This window comes from Cervus canadensis, chromosome 16, assembly GCF_019320065.1.
Source record: "Cervus canadensis isolate Bull #8, Minnesota chromosome 16, ASM1932006v1, whole genome shotgun sequence".
In the NCBI taxonomy this organism is placed as follows: domain Eukaryota; kingdom Metazoa; phylum Chordata; class Mammalia; order Artiodactyla; family Cervidae; genus Cervus; species Cervus canadensis.
Window position 1 is genome coordinate 4,949,071 of NC_057401.1, and position 25,402 is coordinate 4,974,472.

The following is a 25,402-nucleotide window of genomic DNA, read 5'->3' on the forward strand; positions in this document are numbered from 1 at the left end:
TTCCCCATAAGATGTTATGTTGGGAGGCAGAGAGGACTGGTGGAAGGAAGCTTAAGAATCTAGTGTAGTAGACTTCATAGAATCTTTGGGAACAGCCCCTCTTTCAGAAGTCAGGTGTGGTTCAGGACATTAACCAAATCCTAGGATGTTAGTCGACCTTAGTGGTCAATAAAACCATCTACAATTCTTCAGGGCCAATGATTTCTTTCTTCATTTCCATTACTCCAGGACCTCAGAGATGGGGGCTATAGGAGGGAAGAGTCCATCTAGGTTGGAGATCAGACTCATAAGGAAGCCTCCTGCTTCCCAAGGCTACCTTGGACTCCCACCTGGAAGATGCTGGGATGCAGCTTTAATGGGCCCATCTCACCATACAACATGCCAACAGCCCTGTATGATTTCCTGAGATCAGGCCACCTCTGACTTACAGGAATGACAGTCACCTTTAATTCTTGGGCCCAGAAGGATCCCAAATGAATTTAGAACAACTAAAGACTCTCAGTTCAGAAGGACACTTTAAAAAGCAACCCGTAATTACAGTTTGGGAGCCATGAAGTAGCCTGGAGAGACCAAAGCCTGTCCAGAAGAGACCAAAGAAAGAATTCTGTTTACCAACTTTTCATTTATGCTCCACCTACTTCCAAAAAGAATTTGAGGTGGCTGACTGGAGAAAGCAAACAAGAATCCCAGCTCTAAGACTTTGCCCACTGCTAAAATGCCCGAGATAGAGTCACTAAAGTGGATTGTTTTGCCATGAGGAAAAAGAAACAGATCTTGGAACCCAACACATCACACGAATGAATCAGCTACAATTATGCATATACATTGAGAAGGGAAACTATTCCAGTGGTTCTTTTAAGCATCACCAGGGAATGGGATTTTTAAAGCAAATATTGCCATACTTAAATAACTGGTTTGTCTCTTTTCTAGGCACTGAAATTCTACTGTTAGAATTCTTAATGCAGATGTTTCAGGGAGGCGATAGTGATGTATCAGTTTATTAGGTGGTTCCCATTTTGACAGTCCAGTCATGTCAGGATGGCCAAGCGGTCTAAGGCGCTAGACTCAAGATTCTATCTTCCCATTTTGACAGTCCAGGAGCACATCCTAATTTGGGACAGAAGATTTGAGAGTCTGGACTCTTGGTAATGCTGGGGGAAAGACAGAATGGGCTGGGGAGGGGCACAGGTCATGGTGGCTGACTGCATGGGGTTGGGTTGGGGGGTTGGTGCTGAGAGTGGAGGACACGGTAAAAAGAAAAGGTGGGCAAATGTGTGAGAGCAAGAAAGTGGCATTTGGCGAGCATCTATTTTACATTTAAACCTTTTAAATGTTATCTTTACGGCAACTCTTGAGATCAGTATTATTATTTCTAATTTTACTAAGGAGGAAACTGAGGCTCAGAGAGGCATAGTGGTGGGCCCAGGTCACACAGCTAGAAAGAAAGTCAGTCCTGGCTTGTTCCCAGCATGGTTCAGCACCAGTGGCTCCAAAACTGTGCAAAGTGTTGACTCTTTAGCTCCTGAAATTCTAGACCTGGGGACAGTTTAGGGATTCTCTTGTTCAACCTCTTCCTTTGACGAGGGAAGCAAAAAAACAGAGACCCAAGGTATCTTGACCTCTGGGTGATCGCAGAGACTCATTCTGAAACAACCCTAAAGCCCAGCTTCCTGCTGTTTGCTAATGACCACACACTTGAGCTACCTGGACAGCTGCCACGACAGCCTTACACGACAGGGCTCCTGAAAACGCTCCCAGCCCGCCACCATTTTCAAAAACGGAAAATTTTCAGCAGCCACACCTGCTGGGAAGTGGAGTCTATTTTGCGCTGGAAGCCACTTTATTTACCATGCCTAACCTTGGTCTGCATCAGAGAACATTCTTAAGGATCTGGAGACACCGGGCAGGTCAAAGCTTGTTACAACCAGTGCCCGGGGCAATGTGTGGCAGGGGGAGGGTGTAGTTCTGCTTCCTTATGTCAGGTATTTCCAGGCATAAGTGGCCTGGGGCTTGCAAATATTTTTGGCATAGTGTGCTTTTTGTTGCTTATGGGATTCGATGTTTTTTTTAGGTAAATATCAGCATGAATTCCAGGGCAAACAGAGACTTCCCTATATCATTCACAGGTAAATTAAAATTAACATCACTTTTACCAGTACCTAGTTGACAAACCCTGCTAAATTTAGGCAGTTGTGTATCAGAAATCAAGTTGTTTAAAACCCACTGTGACATATATGAAATGGTTGAATATACTAAATCAAAGGCATGTGTCCAGTTCTTACTAGGGGGAAAAAGAGCAACAGAACATGTACATGTTCAGAACTATACAACCAATGGGCAAATAATAGCAGCCAAAGACTGCTATTTTTTTATTATATTCCATGTGCTGGGCACTGTCTTCCCCACACATTATTATTTATTGGGAAGCAGTCAGACTGCCTGAGTCCAACTCTCAGCTTTGCCATTTACCAACTGTATGACCTAGGGCAAATTTACTCACTGTCTTGTTCCTCCCCTTTCCTCATCTGTAAAATGGGGATGAGAGTGGCCCCCATCTAAAAGGCAGGCTTGTGAGGTGAAAGGAGATTATCCTCTGAAGGCATTTAGCAGAAGAATCAGCCTGGAATCAGCACTTGTTACGCGTCAGCAGCTCTTACCTTTTGACTGTTAGAGACATGCCAAGTCAGTTTCTTTATCCTCATTTTGTGAATGGGTGCTGTGGGCTCACAGAGTTAACACACTGCCCAGAGTCACACAAAGGGTCTGGGGCAGAACTGGGGTTTGAACGCGAACCTTTCTCCCTGTGAAACTTAACTCAGGGGAGAGCCAGAGTGAGCCTGTGCACAATTTCAAGCAGGCAGGTGGTGGCGGGAGGCGAGTGGTTTTGAGTAGCAGAGTCATGAACATGTCACTTCTCCTGGGGTTGGTGTGGGATCTTCTGTTTCACAAATGTAATGAAAGGAAGCACATTAGTGTTACCATAAAATTGCTTGGCTTAAAAGGAATTACATTTTGAAGGGAAATAAAGAAAACACTTTACTGTTCTCATTTGATTTGAGATGTGAGGTCCTTTGGGTAGAGCCAATTACACTGGCCCTCACCCTGTCAGACCCAGTGACTCCTTCTTACAGGAAATAATTTTGTAAAATCCCCTTTGCCATCCTGAAATGAAATGTATCTACACACATAATTCCCCCTCCCAAATAAATATAATGCCCTATTGTAATAGAAAAGAGAAATTTTATTTAAAAAAAGCGATTTATGGTGAAATCATACATGTGCCAATATCTAAATGCCTGGGCATGACCAGATCAAGGGATATAGTTTAAGTGATCAGATAAGTGCTCCAAGCTATAATGACTACATTTGTATTGAAGAAAAGTAAGACAATTATTGACTGAAGAGTATTAAAACTTCCTTATGGTTAATAATTTGAAAAGAGTCAATGAAGAATGAGTGTCTATTTCAAATGTAGAATCATCTAGACATGTAGACAGATACAGGTAGGTTATATGGGTAACTCATGTAACTCCGGCAACTTTTCTGTCTGTGACTTTTTTTTCTGAAATGGCGATTCGAATCTTGGTAAGGTTCCAAATAAAACAAAATTTAATCTTCTCTAAATTTACACAGGAGTTACATTCTGGGAAGCTCAGTGTATATTAAACTTTACCAAAAATACTTTGTGTTTATGTGTAAAGCTGAACCAGATTCTGGGTTAGATGCTTATAAACAGGGTTTCACCTTCATGTATGTCTGATGGATCATTCAAAAGTGTGTGGGATTATAAATCAGAATGTGAAGGGTGAAACTCTGAAACTCCTAGAAGGAAAAGATGACTTAGCACCAAAATTTATTAACCTTAAAGGAAAAGTTAGTGAATTTTACTCTGTAAAGATTCTGGTTTCATCGATGACACTTTCAGGGGAGTGAAAAGACAAGTTGATGACAGGCTATCTGTAATCCATATATTCATGGAAGAAGTCATTCTGGGAATCATAAAGAATTACAAATAAGAGAAAAGGCAGATTACAGCAGTAAACTGGGCAGAAGACTTGAGCAGATACTTCACAAAAGAGAATATCCACAGCACACCCTCAAGAATGGCTAACATGAAATAGACAGTTCTAAGTGTTGGCAAGGAAGCAGGGCAACAGGAATACGCCCACTGTGGAGGTGGGAAGCCAGCTGCTACAACAACTTTGGAAAACTCCGGCAGGAACTACGAAGCCTGCATATATACCTTTCTTGTGATCCAGACGTCCACTCCTTGGTGTCTGCCTAGGAGAAATGTGTATGCTTATCAGTCAATAAGTGTGAGAGGGTATGTTTGAGGCAGTGCTACTTCTTGTGGCTCCGAACTGAAAACAACCCACGTGCCCATCACGAACTCTATGCAGCAACACAGAGAAGTCTCACAGACATGACAGCGCGTGAAGAAGCCAGACACGGGAGTACGCGTGGTGTGACGTCATTTCTAGGAGGTTTAGAATAAAAAAGGAGCTCCTTAGAAGTGTCAGAAGTCAGGGTGGTGGTTACCCCTGGTGGATGGTCCTGACTGTAAGGACCCGAAGGGTTTGGGGTGCTGATATTCCTCTGGTTTTGGACCGAGAATTGGTTACATGGATGTGTGCACTTAGTGAAAATGTATGGGGTCTACACTTCTGTGTTTGTGCCATAGTTCAACATGTTTCCAGTGAATATTGCAAAAAGAAGTCAGCTGCTATCCACTAACATCGCGGGCTCCACCCCCGTCACTGGAACAGCTGAAGATCCCTCTGTGAGAAACACTGGCCCAAACAAAAGGGGTTAAAACAAAAGAAGGGGGTAATTCTCTACACAGGAAGGTAACAGGGGTGTTTCTGAGCCCAAAGAACACACCGTGAGGTTATGGCCACAGGTGGGGAACTGAGCCAGCAGGGCCCCAGTGAGCAGGTGGGAAGGGCCATGGTTCTGGAGGCCAGCAGGTGCCAGCGAGCACCCAGGTCAGGGCCCCGTCCTTCCCCCGCTGAGACGGTGTGTGGCCCCTCCCCCAAACCTGGATATGGAGGAATCTCGTGGGCGTCAGCCAGCAGAGCACACGAGGCAGGTGAGTTAGAGCAAAGTCTTAGACCCGTGCCTCCCCAGGTGTCAGCCTTTCGATAATGTTGCTGGATTGTGTGAGTCTGAGGGTTACAGGGAGCAAAGGGGGCCAGAGTAGGAGTACAGTAGTGGGGCTTGAAGCAGTAACTGTTTACAACCTGCGTGGCAGTGTTTATAATTTATCAGCCAGTACAAGAATGTCTTTATATACTGGCTGAAGGTCAGCCTAGCCTGAGCACACTATCCAGATGAGAATCAGAGGGAGGTCATCTGAAAGACATTTTTATCCAAGAGACACGCAGGCAGCATACACTTCTCTCTTATAAACAATTGTACAAACCACCCGAGAAACAGAACATCCTGGCCCACAAAGTGGACTGAGGCCGTTCACAGGACGTCGATTCCACATGGAGAGAGAGGAGAAGAGGCATCTCAGCTGGAGGTCAGTCCAGGGAGAGACGGTCTCCTGATTAAGTTCATAGCAGCTGCTCTGAAAGCACTGCACCTAGGCCAGCAGTAGTTTATAGACAATCATGCTGATTTCTCTCTCCTTTCAAACAGTTCTACAGGACTGGTGTGGTGCTTCCATGGTCAAAGGGGTGCCAGATTCCTTCACTATTTCTGCTTCCCCATCTTTAGCTTTTGCTTTCATCCTCTAGTTTGTCTCATGGCCCAAAGATGCTGTTGGAGTTCCAGCTATCTCTTATGCATTCCAGAAAGGAGGATGGAGCAGATGGGAAAGGGATACTCCATCTAGCTGACTTCCTTCTAAGGGACATCCTTGATCTTGCCTAGTGAAGACTTGGAGTAATTTCCAGGGTATCACAGGGAAAGTGAGAGCAAGTCCTCAAGAAAACAGAGAATCATAGAAGCCTTCTATGCAGTCAGATCTGGAGCAGGCATTTTGCAGAACCCATTGGGGGAAAATGTGTTTTTAGAAATCAACAGTTTATTACTCTGAGCTGGGAGCACTGGGAGATGCAATTAGTATCAAGACCTCTGGGCCCACAAAGCAACTGGAGAGGGTAAAGGGCAGAAGGTTAGGTTTAGTTGAGTCTAGATGCTAGAAGAGAAAGAGGATCCAGCCAGGTCAGAACAGCGAGTGGCCTCCGAAGCACCTGTCCAGGTGCTCCTTGGTGCTTCTTGGTGATGAAGGTCCTTGGTGTTCACCGAATACCAGTTCACACCATGTGACATATGCATCTGTGTCCAGCCTATTCTTGGAGTCCCTCCTGTGGCCTTGCCTGAGATCCCCAGGACTCCCAGACTCAGGGCAGTAGCCTCATTGCAAAATTTAATCTCCAAGTTTAACCAACGCAAACACACATTCATCCAGCGGTGGAGATGTGAGGCTGAGACGCTCTGGAGCCATGGGGAAGTCACACATGTGGCTTCTTCTGATGGCTGAGCATGCAGACAACCTTCCCACCCAATGCTCTGGGCAGCAGAGTCGGAATCCAGACCCACAACCAGGCAAGTGCAGGATGTTCTGGACAGCCTCTCACCCCTCCGCTGCCCCCTCTCCAGTCCCATGAGTTTATCATTTAAATCAGATCTGTAAAGCATCTACTGAAGATGCAAGCAATGTTCTGGGTGCTGGTGGGCAGGTCAGTCCCTGCAAATGCGGTGCCCAGGCAGGAGTCCCAGGGGAGGACCCTATATCATATGCTTATCAGTTAGGAGTTCTAATCAAGCTACCAAGCCATTAAGAACAGTATTGCTCTAAAACCTTCTCTCAACAAATGTGCTTTCCTAACTGTCTGCCCTGTGGTGAGACAATAGGGCCTCCTGAGAACTGGGGTCAGCAGGAATGTATGCCCAGTCCAAAGAGGGCAATGCCCCAGTGTATGTCCAGCCCAAAGAGGGCAATGCCCCAGTGTATGCCCAGCCCAAAGAGGGCAATGCCCCAGAGCTCCAGAAAGGTTTCCCATGTGAGGATATAGGCCTTTCACCCCATTTTATACGCAAAGACAGAAATGTGGATTTTATGTGAAATCTCCCAATTTAAAACAATGACCACCCCCTATTCAGTTTATAAGACACCAGGAAGCTGAACAGAGGACACGTGGGGCCCGTATCTGGCCCACAGGCTGCTCTGTTGCCAGTTCTGTGTTGCCTGCCTCTGAGTAGATCCCAATGGGCTGGAGTCGGTGGTCTGCATAGGTTGATTTATTGTATTTTCCCCATCCGGTCTCCAGAATTATTAAACTTCACGCTTTTTCAATGTCACCCTGAAGCCAACAGCCGACTGTGCAAGGATAAAAAAGAAAAGAAAAAGGGATCAGGGAACTGAGGTGGACTCCAGAGACCCCAGACGGTCCGCCCAGAAGCTTGGGAGTTCACAGGTTCCCTTCAGCCCTCATCTGAGGAGGTTCGGAGGTTCGGAGGCTCACTCACCGCCTGCATCTCAGACTCCGTGGAGCGGCGGCGCTGACAAGGAGGGGTTGCGTGTGCCCTCTAGTGGACAGAGGGGGCACTGCCGAAAGCCCACAGGCTGGCTGCGGGCTTGGAGAGCTCCCTGGGGTGGGGGTCGAGGAAAATGATCTCACCTGGGCCCCAGGGGTCGAAATAGCCTGGCCTGGTGCCAGTTCAGTCAGTCAGTTCAGTCGTTCAGTCGTGTCCAAGTCTTTGCGACCCCATGGACTGCAGCGTGCCAGGCCTCCCTCTCCATTACCAACTCAGAGTTTACTCAAACTCATGTCCATTGAGTTGGTGATGCCATCCAACCATCTCATCCTCTGTCGTCAGCTCCTCCTCCTGACCTCAATCTTTCCCAGCATCAGGGTCTTTTCAAATGAGTCAGTTCTTCGCATCAGGTGGCCAAAGGATTGGAGCTTCAGCTTCAGCATCAGTCCTTCCAATGAATATTCAGGACTGATTTCCTTTAGGATGGACTGGGTGGATCTCCTTGCAATTCAAGGGATTCTCAAGAGTCTTCTCCAACACCACAATTCAAAAGCATCAATTCTTCAGCACTCAGCTCTCTTTATAGTCCAATGCTCACATCCATACATGACTACTGGAAAAACCATAGCCTTGACTAGACGGACCTTTGTTGGCAAAGTAATGTCTCTGCTTTTTAATATGCTGTCTAGATTGGTTATAACTTTCCTTCCAAGGAGTAAGCGTATTTTAATTTCATGGCTGCAGTCACCATCTGCAGTGATTTTGGAGCCCCAGAAAATAAAGTCAGCCACTGTTTCCCCATCTATTTTCCATGAAGTAATGGGACCAGATGCCATGATCTTAGTTTTCTGAATGCTGAGTTTTAAGCCAACTTTTTCACTCTCCTCTTTCACTTTCATCAAGAAGCTCTTTAGTTCTTCTTCGCTTTCTGCCATAAGGGTGGTGTTATCTGCATATCTGAGGTTATTGATATTTCTCCTGGCAATCTTGATTCCAGCTTGTGCTTCATCGAGCCCAGCATTTCTCATGATGTACTCTGCATATAAGTTAAAAAGCAGAGTGACAATATACAGCCTTGACATACTCCTTTCCCGATTTGAAGATCTTTTTTGTATCGTTCTTCTGTGTATTCTTGCCACCTCTTCTTAATATCTTCTGCTTGTGTTAGGTCCATACCATTTCTGTCCTTTATTAAGCCCATCTTTGAATGAAATGTTCCCTTGGTATCTCTAATTTTCTTGAAGAGGTCTCTAGTCTTTCCCATTCTATTGTTTTCCTCTATTTCTTTGCACTGATCACTGAGGAAGGCCTTCCTATCTGTCCTTGCTATTCTTTGGAACTCTTGTCCTAGTGGACATCCAAGGAAACAAAGTCTCAGCCTGCTAAGGGGAGCGCCTGTGGTGACAAGCTGGGTCTCCAGTCCTGTCCCATGACCTCGGGTCCCCAGACGCTAAGACGGCAGGAGAAGCCTTCTCAGCTCTCGCCTCTCTGAGTCAATCGGCCCCACTGAACAGCCCTGTCCCCCGCCCTTTATCCGTCTCCATCTGGCTTTCTCCAGTGTGTCTCTCTTCTGGAATCCTTCTACTGTGCTGCTCTGGCTTCCCCTCACGTCCTTGCCTCTCAGCGTTGGAGCCCAGCCCTGGACCCCCTCCCGTGTCCCTGATCTCCCTGCACAGGTGAGCGTATCACCGCCTCACTTTCAGATGCACCTAAAGGCTAGTCACTCCCAAATTCATCCAGCAAGCCTGGAGTCTCATGTGAACTCTGGGCTCACATATCCAAGGGCTTATTTGACGTCTCCCCTTAGATTTCCAATAGTTACCTCATGTCTAATAAGCCCGAATGGAACTCCTGGTTTCCAAGTCCCAGGCTGATCCCATCCATTCCCAGCTCAGGAGGTGGCTACTCCTTCCTTCTAGCTGCTCGGGTTAAAACCTGGACCTGCCTCTGATGCCCCACTTCCATTTCACTCCACATTGTTCTTCTTTCAGAATACATCCTCAGTCCAAGCCCTTCTCACGCCTCCATGACTGTCCCCCAGGTCTCCCACCTGGATGATGACAGCTACCTTCTCACTAGCCTCTCTGCTTCTCCTCTGCCTCCCTTAGAGTCTGTTTTCTAAAAATCAGCAGACAGAATAATGTTCAAAACATAAGTCAGCTCATGGAACATCCCTGTTCTAAAGGCCCTGGTGGTTTCCCCTCTCAGAGTAAACACCTCCTCTCCTCTCTGATCTCTTCCCCACCCTTCTTCTCCTGCTTTCTTCCTTCCGCCACAACGGCGTCTCTGCTGTGGCCTAAACACCCGGCTTCTACCTCGGGGCCCTTGCCCCAGCTGTGCCCTCTGCCGGGAACGTTTTTCCCCAGGTGATTTACCCCTGATCGACTTCTGCCTGCTTGACGTAGCTAAATGTCACCTTCGAGTGAAGTGGCCCCTAATCACTCACTCATTTCTTCAGCTAATGTTTGTTGAGGGCCCATTATGTGATAGCACTGTTCTAGGTACGGGAGAAACATCTTTGAACAAAACAGACCAATGTTCCTGCCCATATGGAGGAAGATTATAAACAGAAAGGTAAAAGGTCACTCTTAGAGGATGATAACTGCTCTTTTTGTTAAAGGGAGGGAGATGAGCAGCTCAGGGAGATTGGGTCTGCCAGAGAGGCTGCAGCTTTAAACTGGATCATCAGAACAGGGCAATTCGTAAAATGCCATGTGAACAAAGTTTTGGAAAGGTGACGGCTCAAGTCATGAGGGTGCCTGGTGGGTGGGGGGAGAGCATGATGGCCCGAGGGAGCAGCCAGTGCAAAGGCCCCGAGGCAGGGAGCGTTCTTGCCGGTTCAGAGAATGGCAAGAAGTCCAGTGTGGCTGGAGGGGATGAGCAAGGAGACGTGGGCGAGGAGAGGGCAGAGGAGTAACGAGGTGTGTGGCTTGGAGGGTGAGGGTATCCAGATCCACCTTCCGAGGACAGCAGTGGTCCCGAGAGGCCACCACGGTAAACACGCTCCTTCTCCCCATTGCCCGCAGGCTCCCTCTGCTCTGCTTCCTCAGCCAACACACATGCCGCTTCTAGGTCGCTGACGGCTGCTCTCAGAGATTCCCCAGGCCGTGGACGGTGCGGGAGCCACGTGGGGCGCCATGCGGCTGCGATGGGCCCTCTGGTGCCCCGTGGTGTGATGGCCTCAGCAGGAAGCCTTGCAGGCAGCAGCCCCATGCCCAGCAGGAGCGTTGACCGGGTCGGTGGACCTGAGTGCCATGGCAGGCGTGGGGCTCTGTTGCCAGGACAGTGGGGATAGGAGAGGTGTTCAAGGAAGGAGGGTGGCGGGGACCCAAGATCGCCTAATTTTAACCCAGATCCCTTGCAGAGCCGTGGCTTCTGGCCCCAGGGCCCTCAGCTGGGCACAGAGCCGAGCACAGAGACGGCCGTGCAAACCCTTCCTGCACTGCAAACCGCCCCTCCGAGGAGTCCCCCGAGCTCAGCTGGGAGAGGGGACGGAACGGGGTGCCAAGCGTCTCTCCCAGGTTCTCCGCTCCTGTCCCCTGTGGATGGGGTGCTCTTCCCAGATTTCATGCTCCCTGGATCCCAAGCATGTGGGCTGAGAAGCTGCCCTCTGAGGGGTTGGGTCCCTGGAGGACCAGGGTCTCAGCCCCGGTGTGGCCAGCTGGAGTGCTGGGGCCAGGGCTGATGGCCCACAGGTCACAGGGGGTACTTTCTAGGATTCCTGGAGGCGGTGAGCATCCCCGCTTTAGGGCACCTCAGTCCACGAGTGATGAAGCTACGAGCTTTCAGTCCCGCCACACCACGTGCCGGTCCTCAGACGGTGCCGGGGAGACAGGAGTCACAGGGCTAAGGCCGAGCGTGGGGTCTGCTGGGGAAGACGGACAGGTCCGCTGCAGGCTCCTGGCAGCGGGAGGGGAGCCACCAGCTGGCACCAGGTAGTGGGCGGGGGGCTCCGATGGGGCCGCTGGCCCAGCCTGGTGGTGGGAAGTCCTCTAATTAGTTTCCTGGGGCTGCTGTCACAAATGACCACAGACTCAATTTAAAGCAACACACATTTCTTCCCTTTCGGTTCTGGAGGCAAGCAGTCTGAAATCAGGGTCACTGGCTAAAGCCAAAGTTCCTTCTGGAACCCCCGAGGGGAGAATCTGCTCCCTACCTTTTTCAGCTTCTAGAGGCTGGCGGTGTTCCTCGGCTCAGAGCTCCTGAAAGTGTGAGCTGCTCAGTCATCTCCGACTCTTGTGGCCCCACGGACTGTTAGCTCAGCAGGCTCCTCTGTCCATGGAGACTCTCCAGGCAAGAATACTGGAGTGGGTAGCCATGCCCTTCTCCAGGGGATCTTCCCGACCCAGGGATCAAATCCCTGTCTAAGTCTCCTTTGTTGGCAAGCAAGTTCTTTACCACTAGCGCCCCCTGGGAAGCCCCCTTTAAGGACACTGGTGATGACATTTAGGGTCCCCTGGATAATGCATGAGCATCTCCTTGTCTCACGATCAGTAACTTAATGGTACCTGCAGAGTCTCGGCCACACAAGAAAACTCTCCCGGCTTTCCAGGGATGAGGCCCTGCATCCGTGGGGGACCTTCCCCAGCTTCCGAGCGTTGATGATTGGGTGTGAAGCAAGAGTGAGGGTGCTCCTGAGTGGGCGGGGTTAAGGAGCAGGGGGTGGGGCAGACCTGGGATGGGAGCTGCAGCGATGTGCACCCCCCTCTTTGGGAGGCTGTGACCACCCCAAGGAGGGAGGCAGAGAGGGGTGACCAGAGCTCAGGGCTGATGGGAGAGGGATGCTGCTGACCTTGGTGACCCAGAACAGGAGGATCTGGGTGACAGGTGCCCGAGCCCACTCTCCTGTCTCCCTCGCAAGCCTGCTGCCGCTCCCCTCTCCACACACACACACTCACACACGCACGGCAGCCTCGTGGGCACGGGGCGGGGCACGCCAGAGGAGATATCACTTGGGCAATGGCACAGCCAGATGATTTTTGAGAAAGTTCATTCTGCCCACACAGGCGAGGATGGGTCAGCACGGGAGAGAGTGTGGAGGCAGGAGGCCAGACCCTCCTACACGGACCCCGAGCACTGTTTAATCTGAATGGCCCTACCTGGAGGTCAGTTTCCCCAATGGGTTGTTTGGGTTAGTTGAGGAGTCGGCTGTGTCTGACAGGGAAACGTGGTACCCTGCAGCCGTCATGCTCAACACCTCCCATTCAAAGATGCTGGGCCAATAGGGAGGCCTCCGGCAGACTTGGCTGCAAGCCGCAGAAACCACCTGCAGTGAGTTTAGGAGGAAACAGGATTTACTGCAGAAGGCTGGGGGCTGCCAGCATCTCCGGAGTAGCTCTAGAACCGGGTCAGAGGCTCTGCTGGGGGAACTTGGCCCACACGTGGGGCGGCTCCAGGAAGCAACACCGTGGCCAGCACCCAGCAGAGCCACCACGCAGAAGGGCCCAGACGGAACCCTGGCCCCTGGCCCCTGCCATCCCCCTCACCCTGCCATCAGTGGGCATCTGCTTCATCTCAGAGTCCACTGCCGAGGCATCTGCTCGGCGTGCCTGCTCACGTGCCTGCAGCCTAGCTTCTGGGAAACAGTTTCTGGCTTCTCTGGGGAGTCAGACCCAGGAGGAGAGAATTCTTCACAGCCACGGAGGGTGTTCAAAATGCCAGACCAGGGACTTCCCTAGTAGTCCAGGGGCTAAGACTGTGCTCCCAAGACAGGGTGCCTGGGTTTAATCCCAGGTTAGGGGAACTAGATCCCACTTGCTGCAACTACTGGGGCAGCCAAATAAACAAACAACAACAAAAATGCCAGACAAGCAGGACAAATAGGCACTGCAAGTAAATAAGGGAAAATCATTTTCAGGTTTAGGTCATCACAGATCCCATCATTGGAAAGGAGAGACAGCATGTGTGCTAATGGCTTCTGTCACTGGGGAGAGTAATGCGGGAGAGGCTTCCTCTATGCAAATCCCACCTGGGCCCCCCCAGAGGGGCACAGACACCCCAAAGTGCACCCCAGTTATGGGCCCTGTGACTTTGATACCGCGTGTAAAGTCCCCTTGGCAGGGTGGAGTGCTGAGTCTATGTTTTCCGGGGTACCCTTCGTCCTCGTCTCTTCTAGTCTCTGGGGGAATACAGGTGGGACAGGAAGAGTCTCTCTCACTCCCCAGCTCTCTGAGCCCCACTCTGGTTATCAGCAAGAACCATAATTCTCTCTCTTCTCAATCCATCAGCTCCATGGAGACCATGGGCACAGCTCCTGTTGCTGCACAAGCCCTATATGAAGTCTTTGCATGCTTAACAAGGAAGGCACCTTTCAGGAGGTGCTGGCTGCCTGGACTTGCCCTGAAGCCCCTTGGTGAGGTCACCCACCTTCATGCAGGTGCTGGCTGCCTGGACTTGCCCTGAAGCCCCTTGGCGAGGTCACCCACCTTCATGCGGGTGCTGGCTGCCTGGACTCGCCCTGAAGCCCCTTGGCGAGGTCACCCCGTTCTGTGCACAGCCTCTCTCTCTTGTGTTGCCCACTGCTGTTAATTCCTTCTTCCTCATTTCTTCCGGTTTCCGCAGTGCGCCCCTGTGCCTCTCCTCAGGCTGTCTCTGCTTTCCGGTGTGTCTTTGGTGGCAGTGAAGGGTGGGGGATGTTTACACACAGCTGCTGGGGATAGGGAGCGAAGTGTGGCAGTCACTATGGAAACGTGACCTGGGCATGCCCCGCCTCGGTCTACCTTGCAGAGCCCTCATCACCGCTGCACAAGGCTTTCCTGCTGCTTTGTCATTTATAGGCAGAAGTTGTGGAAACTGAGACTCAGCTCAATGTCCATCCAGCGTGGTCATAGGCACAACTTCATGGCCTGTGACGCCCTGGTTAAAACGAAGCAGTGCAGAAGAGTGATTAAGCACTAAGCATGATTAAGTACACATCGGGGCCAAGTGGACTCTGAAGACAGATGGCCCAGGTCTAAATCTCGCTTGGTTACTTGCTGTGTGATCTCAGGCAGGTCACTTAACCTCTCCGTGGTTAATCTCTGCTGTGATTTCTCCGTCTGAAAAACGGATGATAACAATGGCCCCTGCCTGACAGGATCATTGTGAAGATACAAGGAAATTAGTACTATGTATAGAAAGGGCTTCTCTGGTGGCTCAGTGGTAAAGAATCCACCTGTCAATGCAGGAGACACAGGTTCAATCCCTGGGTCAGGAAGAGCCCCTGGAAAAGGAAATGGCAACCTACTCCAGTATTCTTGCCTGGGAAGCCCCACGGAGAGAGGATCCTGGTGGGCTATAGTCCATGGGGTTCACAAAAGAGTCGGACACAACTTAGCAACCAAACAACAACAAATACTATAGAATGATCCTCAAAATATATTAAATGCAAAAAAGGAACTTCCAGGAATACCTATGTATAGATACACATACATTCTGTTACAGCATTTGTGAAAGAATTTTGCCAACAAACCCAAATCGTTTACATGCACACACACATTCACATGCATAGAAAATGCATGGGAAGATCCACATGCTGGGAAGATCCACAGCAAATACGTAACCCTAGACAAGCAAAAACAATAAACCACCCGTAAGAAAAACAGCTACCAATGTGTGAGTTCTCCTATCCTGGGTGTAGCTTACTCTCCGATTTCATTTTGGCTGTCTGCAAGAGGATTCAGTTTAAAAGAGTAATCCATTTCCCTTTGACCCATTGCTTGAGCATTCATGCTCATTCTGCCGTTCCTTCCTTGCTCCATCCTTGAGCATTGTGTTGGGGAGGGCAGGGCAGCTAGTCCTTGCCGGTTCTCTAAGCCACTTCCTCCCGCCCGCTCATGGCGCGCCCTCTGGTGGTGCTAACGTGTAGCACTGTGAACCCATAACACGTGCGGGAAAAGCAGAAAAGAGTTGCTGATTCTCCCTGGCAGTCTGCCCTGAACTTTTGACTCTGGGCTGGGGGCTGGTCGTCTCGCCAGAACTCCGTACAGTGGGAGAAGTCTTTACCTTTTTTGTTTTTTAAATTGTTCCTATCTGGGGTTTTCAGATTTAGCAACTAAAAACACTAGGTGCTTGGTTGGATTTGAACTTCAGTATGTATCACAGATCAGTTTTTTACCAGTATGTTGTATAATTGCATGGAACATGTGAAGGTGTTAGTCGCTCAGTCGTGTCAGACTCTTTGCGACCCCATGGGCTGTAGCCTGCCAGGCTCCTCTGTCCATGGGAGTCTCCAGGCAAGAATACTCGAGTGGGATTGCCATTCCCTTCTCCAGGGGATCTTCCTGACATCTCCTGCATTGAAGGCAGATTCTTTACCATCTGAACCACCAGGGAAAACCCTGCATGGAACATACTTATGCTGAAAAACTATTCTCCCTTTATCCGAAATTCAAATTCCTGAATTTTGTGCATCCCCAGTGGGAGAGGCTCCTGTTGACCTGGGGGAGGGAAGTAAAGAAGCGTGTGGGAAAGAGAGGAAGAAGGTCCGGGAGTGGGACTGAGTGAAGGAAAGCAGTGTGGGCTCAGGCGAGTCTTTTGGTGCAGGGGGTGATACCTGACATCAGTTTTCTGTGCAGCTGGGGTTGTCAAGGTCCCTTGCTCTAGGACAGCGCTGAGCACCCTAAGCTGAAATCACTCTGAAAGTCAGATGATCTTAACTCTGAAAGTCTGATGATTCTGATGTCATTGGTTTAGAGGAGGCAAAGGCCTGGCATGTTTTTTAAAGCCCCCAGGCAATTCAAATTTGCAGGCAAAGTAGAGAGTCACTGTTAAAGATCTGGTCCTGCACCCCGGTGTGTGGGTGTGTGTGCTTGCACACATGTGTCCCAGATGCCTTCTGCTTGTGTAGCCCCAAGTTCACCAGTCTGTGGGGGGGAGGTGGTTCCTTCTTCTGGAGAGCCCACATCTGCATATTATGGAGAAGCCTGGGGCTCTTTTCCAAGTGTTCCCAGACACCCGCCCCCAGGGGCTTATACTTTACGGATCACTTCCTGTCTCTGATTCCCCATTCACACTGAGCACTCAGTCTCATTCCTGGCTCCCCCCACCCCCCAAGGTCTCTTTCTCTCGGTCCCTGTCAATTTAATGCCGGTTTTCAGTGACCGACGGTACACAGCTGTCAAGTTTAGCAGATGTTTCCTGAAGGTCTGCAATTAACAAAGGGTGTCATCCCCAAAGTGAATTACTCTGCCCTCAAGTCCCCCATTGACTCTCACAAACCCTGCTTCCTCCAGAGGTCAGCATGCAGCTGCTAGCCAAGTTTCAAGCTGCTGTTTCCTTTTAATCAGAACAATTAAACTCTTTTTCTTTTTTTCCCCATACACATCTCTCGCCTTTTCAGGTATTTCAAAAAGAGACACATTATCCCTGTGGAGAACTGGGTGATGCTCTTCCTAGGGAAGCCTGCTACAGTTGCAGTCAGGGTTTAACAAAATAGCATCACCCTCTTCCTTCTACATGTGCAAGTCTTTAGGGTTATAGCAAGTTATCTTAATATTAGTAGCTAGAAGACCCTGTTGACTTCAGTGCAAGTATTCTGGCCAGAGAACCAAGGTCCTTGGATAAAACCCAAAAGTTGGAGGTATCAGGGGTTTTCTGTTCCTGGGGGAAGGCAGCTGGCATCCCAGCAGATGCTGCTAAAGCCCTGGGTTTGTGCCCCCTCTGTTCTGTGGGGAGAGCAGGAAGCGGAGGACAGGAGAGAGGAAGGGAGCGAATGGAAGAGAAAGCAAAGGAGGTGAAGATTAAAACAAAATGACACGGGAATCTAATCTTTAAAAATGCTACAAATGAAGTTATTTACACAGCAGAAACAGATTTACAGATATTAAAAACAAACTTAGGTTTACCAAAGAGGAACGGCATCAGGGAGGGATGAATCAGGATCTTGGGATTAACATACACACACCACCGTGTATAAACATACATAACCAACAAGGACCTCCTGTATAGCACAGGAACCTGTGCTCAGTACTCTGCGATGACCTGTATCTGAAAAAGAGCAAATAAACGTGTATAACCGAATCACTCGGCTGGACACCTGAAACTAACTCAACCTTGTAAATCAACTATACTCCAATAAAAGTAAAAGAAAAAACAAAATGATATGGGTGCCCCTAAGATAGAGTCTCCAGTTCCCAAGAAAGAAGTGAGAGGGAAACAGGAGGAAGAGGAGGCGTCCTGGTGATAAGAAGGCTGGACTCCAGAATCCTCTGGGAGGCAGCCCAGCCAGCCTTGGAGTGTGGGTAGAATGCCTTCCAGCCAAGCTACCTGGGAAGCCATCTTCCCAAAGTCCAACTGCGGTACTTCCTTCTCCCCTAGGTGGCCCGAGACCACTCTTTCTGTCTCTAGGATTGCACAGCGGCTCAAGCAGTCCAGCAAAATTCACCTCCTGGTCCTGCCCTCCCAGCCAGCTGTCTCTTTCTTTCCTTTCCCACTTCCCTCAAATTTTTCCCAAAGGAGAAAAAATTTTAAAGTTTGTTTCAAAAGTTCAATGTGAAACTTTACTCTGTATACCCATTTTGTTGTTGTTCAATCAATAAATCGTGTCTGAGTCTTTGTGACTCCATGGACTGCAGCGTGTTAGGCTTCCCTATCCTTTACTATCTCCCGGAGTTTGCTTAAACTCATGTCCACTGAGTCAGTGATACCCATTAGATAAATGAAAATTAGAAAGCTGGGTAATGCCAAGTGTTAGCCATAGTGTGAGGGGGCAAGGAAACTGGTTCTCTGCAAGGAGCGTGGGAAGGCACTGCCTAATGAATGAGGAGATACAGTCCCTCTTAGAGGAAAACAAAAGTATATAAATTTTTGTGACCTTGGATGGGGCAATGGTTTCTTAGGTATAATACCAAAAGCATAAGCAACAAAAGAAAAAACACCTTGAACATCATTAAAATGAAAAAATTGGGGGCTTTGAAGGACTGCAATGAAAAAGTGAAAAGACCATTCACAGAATAGGAGAAAAAATGGCAAATAATTTATCTCATGAGAAAATTGTGCCTAGAATTTATAAACCATTAGAACTCAGTAATATAAAAACAAACAACCCAATTTTTAAAATGAGCAAAGAATCTGAATAGACAGCTTCTTAAAGAAGATATACAAATGGCCAATAAGTACATGATAAAATGCTCAACATCATGAGTCCTCAGGGAAATGCAAATGAAAACCATAATCAAATATTACTTCATACCCACTAGCATGACTGTAATCAAAGATGGCAAGAATAAGCATGGGGGAAAATATGGAGGTGGGAAAATAAAACGGTCCACTTTGGAAAAAAGGCAAAGCAGAGTGAAATACAGCGGGAGTTTCTCAAATGGCTAAATGTAGAGTTACAGCAAGATCCAGCGATTCCACTCCTAGGTGTATACCCAATATACCCAAGAGAAACGAGAACATATGTCCATATAAAACCGTGTATGCTCACGTTCATAGAAGCACTATTCCTATTGGAAACCAGTGGGGGAAAACTCAAGAATCCATTGACTTTTGAATAGATGAATGAAATGCGGTGTGTCTGTGCAATGCAATGTTATTTGTTAATAAAAGAGAATGAAATACAATACATGCTACAACATGAATGAACCTTGAAAACATTATGCTGATCATAAAAGTCCACATATTTTATGATTCCATTTATATGTAGTAGGCAAATTAGGAAAATCTGTAATAGGCAGAATAGGCTAATCTACAGACACAGAAAGTAGATTAATGGTTGTCTAGGACTAGGGGAAGGTGGGGCTTAAAGGGTGAATAGATAAGGGGCGTGGGTTTTCTTTTTACTCCGAGGAAGATGTTCTAAAATCAGTTGTAGTACTGGATGCACAGCTGTGTGAATACCCTAAAAGCCGTTGAATCTTATACTTTAATTGGATAAATTGTATGGTATGTGAGATTATGGTACCATGTTTTTCATAAGATTCCAACTAGTTAATTGAGATGGTCTCTGACTTGAACTCTGAGTTTCCTAGTAGAGCAAAGAAAAATAAAACCAAGGTTCTTATCCTCTCATGGCGTCTTTCAATTCCCAAGGGAAGATTCCAAAGCATGTTTAATAAAAAGTAATTCTATAAGGGTCCAAAGGTATTTTTATTATCTTGTTACAAATATTTACAGAAGTAAATCTTCACCCAAAGAGGATAAGACTAACTCGGGCAGTAAGAACTGCGGTTCTGTGATGTGTTAGTCTCCCTTCAGTGTCGGGTAGAAATGTGTACACAACTCAAGTCGGGCAAGCCCATTCGCCTCAAACATGCAACTCTGACTAAGGTAAGTGTATGGGTAGGAGTTTAATAGGATGATGACATGGACAGATATTTCATATGAACCCAGCTTCAAAGATTAACATGAAAAGCTAGGGTTTATTCTTGGTTGGAAGAGGGTAGATGAAGGCAAAAAGGGCAGGGCTAGGATAAAGGATGAGCTGATAAATGTTGTCAGACATGATTAGGCAAAGATTTTCTTAACTGCTGGTGGCAGTGTCCCTGCTAAGAAGGAAACAGTCTTTGGGAAAATATTTTGGCGAGATGCTTGGGATGTAAGGTGTGACCCAGATTCCATGGGCGTGGACAAGAACCCAAGCAATAAAGATATTTTTATCCCTTTTCCTAAGAGGGGGAGATAGGAAAGAGCCCAGGTTGGGGGTAGTGTTGGGGGTCTTGTGGGGCAAACGGTTCAGCAGAAAGTGCCTTGAGACCCCCCAGCCCGTGGCTGTTTATGGAGAGCGATGCCTAGTGTCTAGATGAAAAATGTTGGAGTTGCTGAGACATAAAATCCTCCTAATCTCCCTCCATGCCCTTGAATTTCAAAACCACCTCTTGATTCCAATGGCTTCTTGGTGTCCGTGAGATCCTGTGGAGATCATGGGAGGAGATGAGCGTCCCAGTGCACGCAGGGCGGGGACACAGAGGGGGACCTGGGCTGAGGACTTTGAGTCTCTTGCTTCCTTGGAGAGCTGGGTAAATCTGAGAGGTCTCTGAACTGCCCAGGGTATGCGATTAGGGTGCAATCCAATCACATGAGGGGCTGGGGAGGTCCTGTGTCTTCTGCCTTTCAAAACAGTTCCCAAGATACCAGCAAAACACAAGTTTCAAATATTCTTTATCTTCTTCTTCCCCTCCCCCTCCTCCCTCTCCTTCTTCCCCCCTTCTCTTCCTCCCTTCTTCTACCTCCTCCTCCTCCTTCTTCCACTCATAGCCCCTAGCAGGGACCAACGGAGACTTCACCTCCCTGTGAAACATCTAGTTTTGCCAAGTGCCTATGCAATAAGCATCCAAATGGGATGTTGGGCCCAGATCCTTGGGAACTCCCTTAAAAAGGCCTGAGGGGGACTGATGGATACTGGTGTGCCCATCTCTGGATAAGTTTCTGATTGCATAGACTAAGCTTTTATTTAAAAAATCCCCTAAATGACAGAGCAAACTAAATATAGGTAAATAGATTCAAAAAAGATGTAAGTCCAGTTGAGACACCGAGGCTTGTAAGAAGGTGATGCCAAGAGGCAAACAAGGAAGGCGAAATGTCAAACTAAATCTATTCACTTTGTAAAATAAACTTGATATTGTTAAACAGTCTTAGACTTACAGGAAAAAAAAGAAAATAATACTGAAAATTTCCATTTATTCCACACCCAGTTTTTTCTATTATTAACATCTTAGGTTAGCATGGTATATTTGTCGAAATGAATGAATATTGATATATTATTATTAACAAATATCGATTAAGATGTCCTTGCATGCTCAGTCCCTGAGTCATGTCCGACTCTGCAACCCCACGGACTGTAGCCCACCAGGCTCCTCTGTCCATGGGATTTCCCAGGCCAAAATACTGGAGTGGGTTGCCATTCCCTTCTCCAGGGAATCTTCCCGACCCAGGGATCAAACCCGGTCTCCTGTACTGCAGGCAGATTTTTCACTCTCACCAGGGAAGCCCCCAGTGCCCGTAGTTTTGACTTACTGTGTTTCTCTGCCCCAGTGTCCCGTCTAGGGCCTCACCTATTTGGTGACCATGTCTTCTTAGTCTCCTCTTGGCTATGATGGTTTCTCATGACTTTCCTTGCTCTTGTGACTTTGACAGCTGGAGAAGTACTGGTTTTGTATTTTATCTGTTATTTATCTCGTGATTAGACTGAGGTTATAGGTTTTGGGAAGGAAGACCACAGAGACAAAGTGTCCTTCACACCACCTCACGTCAAGGGAACATACTTTCAGCATGACTTATCGCTGCTGATGTTGACCTCGACACCTGGCTGAGGTGGTGTCTGCCGGTTTGTCAATTACCTTTTCCCCATTTCCGTAGGTTGTCTTTGGAGGAAGTCACTATGTGACTCAGAGGGCTTCCCTGGTGGCTTGGATGGTAAAGAATCTGCCTGCAACACGGGAGACTCGGGTTCAATCCCTGGGTCAGGAAGATCCCCTGCAGAAGGGAATGGCAACCCACTCAAGTATTCTTGCCTGGAGAATCACATGCACAGAGGAGCCTGGTGGGCTACTGTCCATGGAGTTGTAAAGAGTCTGACATGACTGAGCTGCAATCACAAACACTGTTTTAGCCCACACTTAAAGAACAGGAAGTTGTGTTTCCCCTCCCAAAAGAGGAGTAGCTACATCAATTTTGTAGCCCTGGGATGTCTCAAAGGTACCACTCAGGCTGGCTGACTGTGCCTTGGAGTTTTGACACTAAAAACCCATGAGTTTTCCAAACAATAGTGGGAAAGTGTTCTCTCTTCTGCTCCGAGGAGATTGTTTAAAAAAAAAAAAGAGTAAAGCAATTATAAAACCACAGCAAAATGATCTGTCCCAAGAGTACCTCTCCTCTTTCCTCCCCTCTTTGAACGAATGACCAGAGCTGAGTTGTGTGTTCAGAAGTTGTGTGTCCAGCGAGACGACAGGCGCCCCTGTGAATGCCCAGAAGCACCTGGTCAGGGGGCGTGGGGCTCTTGGGGATGGCGAGCAGGTCTCAGCTCTGGGTGCATGCCATATTTCGATCTAGAAAGATGGTACCCGTGAACCTATTTGCAGGGCGGCAGTGGAGACGCAAACACAGAGGACAGATTTGTGGACGCAATGGGGGAAGGAGAGGGTGGGATGAATTGAGAGAGTGACATTGGGACATACATGCTGCCATTTGTAAAATAGATAGCCGAATGGGAACTTGCTCTATGACCCAGGGAGCTCAAACCTGGTGCTCCGTGACAACCTAGGGAGGGGTACAGAGCGGGAGGCGGGAAGGGAAGCTCAAGGTGGAGGGGGCATGTGTACACCTATGGCTGATTCATGCTGACAGATGGCAGAAACCAGCACAGTGTTGTAAAGGAATTATCCTCCAACTAAAAATGAATACATTTTTTAAAATTAAAGAAAAAAAGAATTTTTCCACTCTGTGATGAAAGGAAAGGCTCTTTGGGGCTGGGCTGTGTAATGAAAGGCAAAAGCGATTTGGAAAAAAACAAGATCTGGCTAAAATGGGAAAGGTTATTTTTACTGCAGGGGCAGGTCATCTGTTAAAATGCTGCCATTGCCAAAGTTTTTCTGGCCCTCGGAAACGTTATGGGCGCTTTTCCTTACGGAGTTTATTTGCTTTGAGTGTCTCAAGGAGTTAAGTGAGAGCCTGGCCAAGGTCACGCAGTCCCTGCCAGGGGAAGTGGTGTCCACTAAGGGCCGGGGCTTGCTGGCCACATTCGCTTCCTGCGGCTGTGCGGGCCGACACACAGGCCACGGGAGGCACAGATTCTGGGCTGCTCTGTCCTTTTCTCAGACTGGAGATGCCAGCTTCTCGCAGAGGTCACATGCCCTGTGCACGGCTCCATTGCAACTGGACAGAAAACATTCTCTGATGGCTGGCTATGGTGGGGTTCAGGGTTTAGCAAGATTTCTGCATTCCGGAGTCCTGAATGAAGATGTGTCTAGATAATCCATCGCCCTCCTAGCAGTTATTTGAAATGAGCTTTCAGATCTCCCAAATGCTCGTTGCACTCTTCCTCGCTTCTTCCACAGAGATGGACAGAATGATACTAAAGTGACTCTGGGGCTGTGCAGGCAGACACAGAGGGGTAGGGATCCTGGACTCTCTCTTGCGATTGATTGCTCTTCTGGCAATCTCTGAATTTCAGTCCCTGAAATCTCTCTGTCCCCCAGTCTCTCTAACTGCAGGAGGGGATGGCGTGAAGGTGGGTTGCAAACAATAAAGAGAGTTCACTAAGAAGACTACATTTCCTCTTCTGACAGAGCTCCCACTCTTGATTCTTAAAAAATAAAATGCTTCCACTTTTCCACTACTCCAAGAAAGTCTTCATTTTGGAAGCAATGCCATTTGCAGCAACATGGGGGGGCCTAGAGTGATCATCCTCAGTGAATGAAGTGAGTCAGACAGAGACAAGCATCACACATATCGCTTCTACATGAAATCTGAAAAATGATACAGGTGAACTTATTTACAAAATGGAAAAAGACTCATAGATTTCAAAAGGGAATGTATGGTTCCCAAAGGGGAGAAACGTTGGGGGAGGGATAAATTAGGAGTTTGGGGGAACATAATATTGTTGTCGTTGTGTAGTCGGTAAGTTGTGTGTGACTCTTTTGCAACCCCACAGACTGTAACCTGCCAGGCTCCTTAGTCCTTGGGATTGTTCAGACAAGAATATTGGACTGGTTGCCATTTCCTATTGCAGGGGATCTTCCTGACCTAGGGATCAAACCCAAGTCTCCTGTGTCGGCAGACAGATTCTTGACCACTGAGCCACCTTGGAAGCCTGGGATTAACATATACACACTCTATACATAAAAGAGATAATCTACAAGGACCTACTGTATAACACAGGGAACTCTATGCAATGCTCTGTAATGACCTATATGAGAAAAGAATCTGAAAAAAAAGAATATATGTATATGTATAACTGAATCACTTTGTCATACTCCTGAAACGAACATAAAATTATAAATAACTATAGTCTACTGTAAAATAAAAATTAAATTTAAAAATTATATTAAAAAGTTCTTCACTTGGGGGGAAAATTTTAGGTTCATAGAAAATCGAGAAGAAGGTTAGAGATTTCCAATATACCCCCGGCCTCCACATGTACCCAGCCTCTCCTACTATCTATATCACTGACCAGAGTGGTACATTCGTTACCAAAGATGGACCTATACTGACATGTTATAATCACCCACAGTCTACAGTTTCTTAAGATTCACTCTTGGTGTTGTACATTCTGTGGGTTTGGATGAAAGTATAATGACATGTATCTATCACGATAATCTCATACACAGTATTGTCACTCCTCAAACATCCTCTGTGTTCTGCTCGGCTCTCTCTGCCCAACCTCTGGCCACCACTGATCTTTTTATTGTCTCCATAGTTTTGCCTCTTTTTTTGGGCCAGAGTATCATCTAGTTGGAATCATATAGTATGTAGCCTTTTCAGATTGGCTTCTTTGACTTAGTAATCTGCATTTAAGTTTCTTGCATGTCTGTCTGTGGCTTGATAGCAACTTCCTTTTCAGTGTTGAGTGATATTCCATTGTCTGGATGCACCACAGTGTATTTATACATTTACTTACTAAAAGACATCTTGATTGCTTCCAGATTTTGACCATTATTTCTAAAGTCCTTGTAAGTATCATGTGCAGGTTCTGTTTGGACATAGCTTTTGACTCAGGGTAAACAGCAAGGAGCACAATTGCTGGATTGTATGGAAAGAATATCTCTAATTTCAGAAGAAACCACCTGTCTTCCAAAGTGGTCATACCATTTTTTAAATTGAAGTAGAGTTGACTTACAGTATTATATTAGTCTCAGGTGTACAACATAGTGATTTGATATTTTCATGATTATGCTCCATATATCTTTCCTTTTCTCCTTTGCTTTTCACTTCTCTTCTTTTCACAGCTCTTTGCAAGGCCTCCTCAGACAGCCATTTTGCTTTTTTGCATTTCTTT

At 47.6% G+C, this 25,402-nt stretch overlaps 1 protein-coding gene across 13 annotated transcripts in view; it reads left to right on the forward strand.

Moving 5' to 3' along the window:
- Positions 1-18,185, forward strand: part of LOC122454432 — a 286,245-nt gene extending 268,060 nt beyond the window's left edge. For 11 of the 13 annotated variants that reach the window (XR_006273394.1, XR_006273399.1, XR_006273388.1 and 8 more), the window contains one exon: positions 229-7,727. The gene's annotated coding sequence lies outside the window, so the exon portion shown is untranslated. Of the gene's footprint in view, positions 1-228; positions 7,728-13,715; positions 14,659-17,784 lie in introns of those variants that run through there. The other 2 variants (XR_006273389.1, XM_043488920.1) reach the window with 2 other exon arrangements.
- The last annotated feature ends 7,217 nt before the right edge of the window (positions 18,186-25,402 follow it).